Source organism: Nyctereutes procyonoides, unplaced genomic scaffold (genome assembly GCF_905146905.1).
Source record: "Nyctereutes procyonoides isolate TBG_1078 unplaced genomic scaffold, NYPRO_anot_genome, whole genome shotgun sequence".
NCBI lineage: Eukaryota > Metazoa > Chordata > Mammalia > Carnivora > Canidae > Nyctereutes > Nyctereutes procyonoides.
The window spans coordinates 36,988,779-36,995,501 of NW_026575133.1; the positions used below are offsets into that span (position 1 = coordinate 36,988,779).

At 59.4% G+C, this 6,723-nt stretch overlaps 1 protein-coding gene across 2 annotated transcripts in view; it reads right to left on the reverse strand.

The window, feature by feature from the left end:
• Nucleotides 1-6,242, reverse strand: part of MLPH (melanophilin) — a 47,995-nt gene extending 41,753 nt beyond the window's left edge. Inside the window, exon 1 of one of the 2 annotated variants that reach the window (XM_055300423.1) lies at nt 6,006-6,242. The gene's annotated coding sequence lies outside the window, so the exon portion shown is untranslated. The remainder of the gene's footprint in view (nt 1-6,005) is intronic. The other variant, XM_055300424.1, reaches the window with a different exon arrangement.
• Between the last annotated feature and the right edge of the window lie 481 nt (nt 6,243-6,723).

Genomic DNA, 6,723 nt, shown 5'->3' on the forward strand with positions numbered 1-6,723 from the left:
CGAGACCCTGACTTCACTCAGCTGCTTAACGGAGTAGCACTGGGCGCTTGCCTCGCATGGGGCGCCGGGGTGGCTCAGTCGGTGAGGCTCAGGTCATGATCCCGGGGTCCTGGGATCGAGTCCCGTGTCCAGCTCCTTGCTCAGCGGGGAGTCTGTGTCTCCCTCTGCCTTTGCCCCTCCCCCTGCTTGTCCCCCCCCCCCGCCCGCCGCCGTCTTTCTCAAATACAAAAATTAAGCCTTAAAAAAAACCAAACCCCCAAACCGAACAGTGTGCCTCGAGGACCAGCAGCATTTCTGGGGAGCTTGCTAGAAATGCAGACTTCTCAGGCCCCGCCCCAGACCTCCTGATTCAGAATTCATATTTTAAGGAGATTCCCAGGTGGCCGTGCTCACACTGGAGGTGGCCGGTGTCGCTGGTCCCGGGACCCCTCTGAGCGGCAAAGCTCTAGCGAAGCAGGACAGGGACAGTGAAGGGGTTGGCTGAGCGAGAATGAGGACGGACATGGGCCCCCCTGCTGGTTCTTCCCGCAGAGGAGTCATTCGGGCCTCACGGATGCTGACGCTGCTGTGACACTGGGTACAAAGTTGAGGCATTACCACACCAGGGAGGACTTCACTGGGGATTCGAGCACACGGGGTCGGGATGCTGCCCAGAGGGGCCCACCCTGCTCAGCCCCCCACCCCCTTCATGCTCATCCTTGGAGCATTTCTTTGCACGTTCTAGTGTGACGGCTGCTGTCCCTCGTCCCTGTCCAGCTCCACGAGGACGGAGACTTTGTCATTTCCCTGGCACACCGCAGGCACCGTTCTGCGCTCCCAGCGCCCCGGCCCGAGGACGAGGCCGCTACACCCACATCAGCTCTTCTCTGCACACCGAGGCTCAGGGGAAAACATGGTTTGGGCGACCCTTGTGCAGTGAGAACCTGTGTGACTTCAACAAGCCTTCACCAAGGACTGTCGCCCGTGTCTTGGGGACATCGGAGAAGGGGGTCCCTTCCAAATGTCTCCTCCCCCTGGGAACCCTTCAGGCCAACCGAAAGACGTGACGACGTGACGTTGCTTCTGAGTTCTGGGGAACCTCCCCCCCCCCCCCCCCCCCGCCCCGTGCCGTTCACATTCGCATGTTCGCCGCGGAGACGTCAACAAAACCTGCTCCGGGCCAGAGACGGACTCTGATGTGTTTCACGAGGGGTTAATCAACGACAAGCGACATTTCCAGGGCAGCGTCCAGACACCGCCTAACACGAGCGCTTTCTCAGAGTTCCCAACTAAAATGTCCCCTGACCTCTGCCTTAAATTGGTGAAGAGCAATTTCTTAATATTTTTTGCACCAAACCCTCAGGGGTTCCCCCTTCGGGCACGACGCTGACCGTGAATGACACATTCAGGAGTTGCCTTGCTGTGCCAGTCATTCAAACTATTTTCACGGATAGTTTAGATTTTGGACACGAAAGCGTTAAAACAAAATTCACTGTTGCCGTTCTCCTGGGATATGCAATTTCTGGTTTTTGAAGCATTGGGGGGAAAGTTCTTTTGTGATGGATGACTGGGGTTTATTCATTTCTTTAAACCACTTTTGGAAAAAAAAATTGTATCCTAAGAAGCACGTTCATTGAAGTTCTATTTTCAGAGCAGATGAGAGAGCCGTGACCATCAGCTGACTCGTTGCCACGTCTCCTCTCCAAAGGGACGTCATTCCAGGCTTCCTTTAGGAAACTTAGATGGTGGGGCGCCTGGGTGGCTCAGCAGGTTACGTGTCTGCCTTTGTCTCAGGTCTTGGTCCCGGGGCCCGGGATCGAGTGCCGCATCGGGCTCCCTGCTCTGCGGGGAGCCTGCCTCTCCTCTGCCCCTCCCCACTGCTCGTGCACATGTGCTCTCTCTGCTGCTCTTTCTCCCAAACAAATGAATAAAATCTTAAAAAAAAAAAAGATAGTAAAGAATGAGGGAGAAATGCAAAACAAAAGGAAACCAGTATACTCTTCTTACCCTGCAAGCCCACCTGTCTTAGAGCACGCCCCGTGAGTGGCCAGTAAGCGGATGGATGGGAAGGCGGCTAACCAGTCAGAGCTGCCTCCCTCGCCCCCCAATCCCCGAGATCTGAGGACATGTCTCCCCCCTCCCCTTCTCAGACTGTTCCTTTTCTTGGAAGCTTCTTGCTCGTAAGGATGGCCCCTTGGTTTCCCAACTCCGACAGCAAAGACCACCAAGGCCCCAGGGACCAGATGCATGCTGGACCCATAGGGTCTGGGCACCTCTGGGGAGGGGGTGCCTGCCAGGAGGGTGTGAGCCCCTCAGAAACATGCTGAGATGTGAACAGGGGAGGCCAGCAGGCCGAGGGCGGCAGGCGGCCGCACCTGCCCCCTGCAGAAACCGTGGCATGGCGGCTTAGCACCCTCTTGGGAGTTCCGGTCGTGAGCCCGAGTTATTAAGGGAAGCGACATCTGTTCACTGTGCTGTTTCACGAAGCCAGAGCTGATGGGATCTGGATGGTTAACGGGCATCTGACACCGCCAAGCCGAGAACCAAGAACTGCATGTGTCACACATGGTTCCACGTCGCCTGAGACGTTTTACTCTTGTGCTTATGTTTAGCTTCAACGCAACCTCCAGGGGAGCTGGGAGGGGGGTGCAGGGAGGGAAGGGAAGGAGGAGGGATTCCAAGGTCCAGATTCGCCCGGCTGTGCTGCGCCGCAGTGCCGGGAGGTGGGGGTGGGGGTGTCGGTGAGGGTCCCTAGGGCAGCGTGTCACAGCACAGCCAGGAATTGGGAGCCAATACCCGGGGATCCCTGTCTTTATCTACTGTGACCGAATCTTCCCACTTAGGAATTAATGATTTTAGTGCTTTTTGAAAACTGTCTTTAAAAAGTGATCTCAAATTGAATGGAGACTATATTAGACTTCAGCATTTACAAGGCACATACCACACGGGCACCTGGGGCAGGCATCGCTAGCAGCCCCTCTGGGTGGCCTCAGGCTGGTGCGCTGATGCAGGCGGCCCCACCTGGGGACCTCTGGGGGCTCGTGGAGGCGACAGCCCTTCAGCCAATTTTCCCGTCTCCCATCACTACACACTGGACTTGCTCCCTGAGACCCCGAGCTCCCCCTGGATCCCCTCCACCCACAACAGTCACAGGGGGGCATGAGGACAGGGCATCTGCTGACCCCATCCAGGAGCAGGGCTGCTTCTGCCCCTGCCCGCCCCAGCCCCCCGGGGAACCTCCCAGGGCGACTGTGCTCACGCGTCTGTGTCTGTCTGTCTGTGTGGGAGGAGGGCCGACTCCACTAGGCTCCTAGTCATGAGGTTCCTGCGTGAAACACTTTCAATTTTGCCTGTTCCGCTGCTCAGATTTAATCACATTTTTAATCCCCGAGACTGTTAGCCCTCCCTAATTGTGTCAGGGTCGTAACGGAGAAAAGCAAGGGTGGGCGCGGGGGTTCATGAGTTGGGAAGACAGTGGAACGGGACGGGTCTCGTAAAATGGAAAACCCCAGGCGCAGACGGCTGAATTCCGCTGGTGCGTCTTTATCTGTTAGAGACCCGAGGTCATGTTTGGGCCCAGTTAAAGGGAAGCCTGGGCGGGGCAGGCTTCTCATCCGTGACACGTGGCTCGATCACCTCCTGGGTCAGCTGCCCTCTGAGCCTGGGAGCCAGGGTGATTAGGAGTGGGCACCCGCCTGGGCAAATAGAACTGGGAAGCCAGTCGGAGTTTCCCCTCAATGCCCAGCTCCCAAAGGAGGCAGGAAGGCTCTCTGTCCCCGTCAAGCAGGAGGTGGTCTTGCTGATAAAGGTTCAGGCACATTCCTGTGCGATGGTGGACGTGCCAGGCGAGGGGCCGGCTGCTTCTCAAACAGCCCGCTCTGAGCTGGCCGGTGCGGTTACTTCTGCGGGCGGGCCTGGCCGCCCGATAGGAGCAACCAAAACCCCAGCCCTGGCCAGCTGTGCACTGAGCGCATTTCCACCCAGAAGCTTCCGCCAACCCCGGCTCAAAGCACACCAGGCACACCTGTTGCTCCAGCAGCAACCGCACTGGGGGCGGGGGGTCACTCTGTAGCCTGCCCGCCCACCTGCCCTTTCTCTCTGCTCCCTCAGGTCTCTGGGCAGTTGCTGGTGATCCTCACTGACACACGGACACAAGCTCTGCATGTGCAGCCAAGGCCTCAGCTCAACGTCCACAGCAAGAATGGGTCCCCGGCTGGGGCTGCGGGACGGTGACAGGGCCAAGAGTCTGGAGCTGGCTTCCCATCCCGGCTCAAGCACCAGCTGGCTCTGTCACCCAGGACAGGGTCACCGTCTCTCTGGGTCTCAGCTTTTCCATCTGTGTCATGGACAGGGTTGGGCTCCATGAGCTCTCTAGCGCTCTCCAGCCATGCACAATGCCAGGATGTTAAAGGGGAGGCTCTAGGGTGGGGTGGAGGGGCAGAGCTCTTCCTCCAGAGGTTGCTTCCTCTTTTTTTTTTCCTAAAGATTTTATTTATTTATTCATGAGACACACAGAGAGAGGCAGAGACACAGGCAGAGGGAGAAGCAGGCTCCCTATGGGGAGCCCGATACGGGACTCGATCCCGGGACCCAGGGGTCACACCCTGAGCTGAAGGCAGACACTTAACTGACTGAACCACCCCGGTGGCCCCAGAACTTGCTTCTGAAACGAACAAGACAGTCATCCCAGAAGGCTGACCCAGCCACGTGAGGTGGTGCACACACAGGCACGCACCATGCTGTCATCCAAGGACACCAGAGTCACCTTTCCCATTAGCTTTCAGGGCTCTGAGACCTGTTTACCATCCCAAGCCCCCCACCAGACCTACTCCGCTGGTTTTAACTTTTTAGTTTCTAATCCCCTAATCAGTAAGACCCCCTGACTTCTCATCTGTGTGCCCAGAACTGTCTCCAGGGCGCCTACCACTGTGCCCATTTTTCAGATGGGGGAGAGCACAGGAACCTAGAATTGGTGCTTGGATTCTAAGACATGAGGTCCTGGAGATTTGGTGTGTGTGGGGCTCTCGCCCAGGAAAGTCATGGCCTTGCTAAGCTCGGCTGTGTGGCCCAACAATGAGGGGGAGACACGGTCGTCCAGGAAAGAGGTGAATGAGCTGGACCCAAATGCCAGTGTCACTGCTCAGGTGCCCACGATCTCCAAGCCCTTGCCCTTTCTGTGGACTTCACAGCCACAGCCAGGGCCTGCCTTTGCACATAATGGGCTTCTGGGGGCCTCGCCTCCCCCATTACCATTCTAACCTCTCAGAAGGAACTATGTAAAGATTAAAAAAAAAAAAACCTACCACATAAAAAAAGAAAATGTAAAAGCCCCAACCCAGCTGAAAATGGCATTTTCAATATTTGATTAAGGTTGGTTGGAAACAGGTGTCTAAGCCTAAGGTACTTTAGAGGATTTATAAGTGGGGTTTAGCTCAGGCCAGGACCTGGGAGCAGCGCCCACTCTGCGACGCCCATCACCCACCAATCCGTCCCACATCCTTAGAACTAGGTGGACGGGCGGCGGGGAGTGCTGTTGGTAAACAAAAGATGCTTCTAATAATGCTGGGACTTTAGGGGCCCAGAGGAAGGCCAGGACCCTCCTCCCACCGCAAAACACCAGCCCAGCTCTGTCCCCCCAAATCGGCACCGCAGCGCAGGTGAAGACTTTCATCAGATGGCCTTGGGCCCAGCGGGTCTAGCTCTGTGTCTGCTGGGTTGGCCCAAGCCGGCCCAGTCCACACTGGGACCTACCTGCAGCTGGCTCTGAGCGAAATCACTGTTTTGCCTAAAATGAGCTCCCTGAGAACCCAGGCCAGGCTGACCCGGGGTAGCCCTGAGGCCTGTGTTTGGGGGAAAGGGAGCGCCCTCTGCACCAGCCTGGACCACGGCCTGGGAGCCTCTGGGGGCATTTGCACACGGGGAGGAGGGGGGAGCTGCACCCATCACCGTGGACCCTCCCTATGCCTGGGTGCCCAGTCCCAGGGCGTCCCCCTGGCCTCCCCATTCCCTGCTCTGGCTGCACTCACCGGTTCCTTTCCCGGCGGGCAGGCCCTGGCCCTGCCCCTGGGGCTGCTGTCTCCGGTCCTACAGGGGAAGGAAGGCGACCAGGCGGGGCGTCGGTCCGGGCGCACTGGGGCGACGCAGGATGGCCGGGGCCAGGCTGGGCGCGGGGCGCGGGGCACCCGGCACCTGACCTGGGGGGGTGGCGCGGGGCGCGGGCGGGCGAGGTCACATGGGCCGAGCCTGCCCCGCCCAGCTCCGGGCGCGCCTCCGGGTGCCGCGCAGGTGGCAGCGCAGGTGCGGGGGGCGGGGGGGGAGGGGATGCTCCGGGGTCGGCGCCCCAGGAGGCTCGGGAGGAAGGTGGGGAGGGCAGGGCTTGAGGCCACTCGCGGGCGTGCCGGGTGCCGTGGCTGCCGAGCCTCCGCCCCCAGCCAGGGCCCCGCCGGCCTGACCGCGCCCTCGGAGCGCGCGCGCGGCACTGGCTTCTCTTAATTCTTTGGATTCCTACCCAATTCTGCAGGGGAACGCAGTTGACCTCGGCTTTACCGATGGGAAAACCGAGGCTCGGGAAGCCCCCGACTGCTAAGTGGGGGTGCCCAGTGGTAAGTGGGCCTTGGGGCCCCGGGACCGTCCTGCAGGGCGCACGGGCTGCGCTCGGGGCGCGCGGACCCCGCGGGGAGCGCTCGGAGGTTGCGCTTGGGGAGACCCACCCCGCGGCGCCCCCCCCCCCCCCCCCGCACCCTT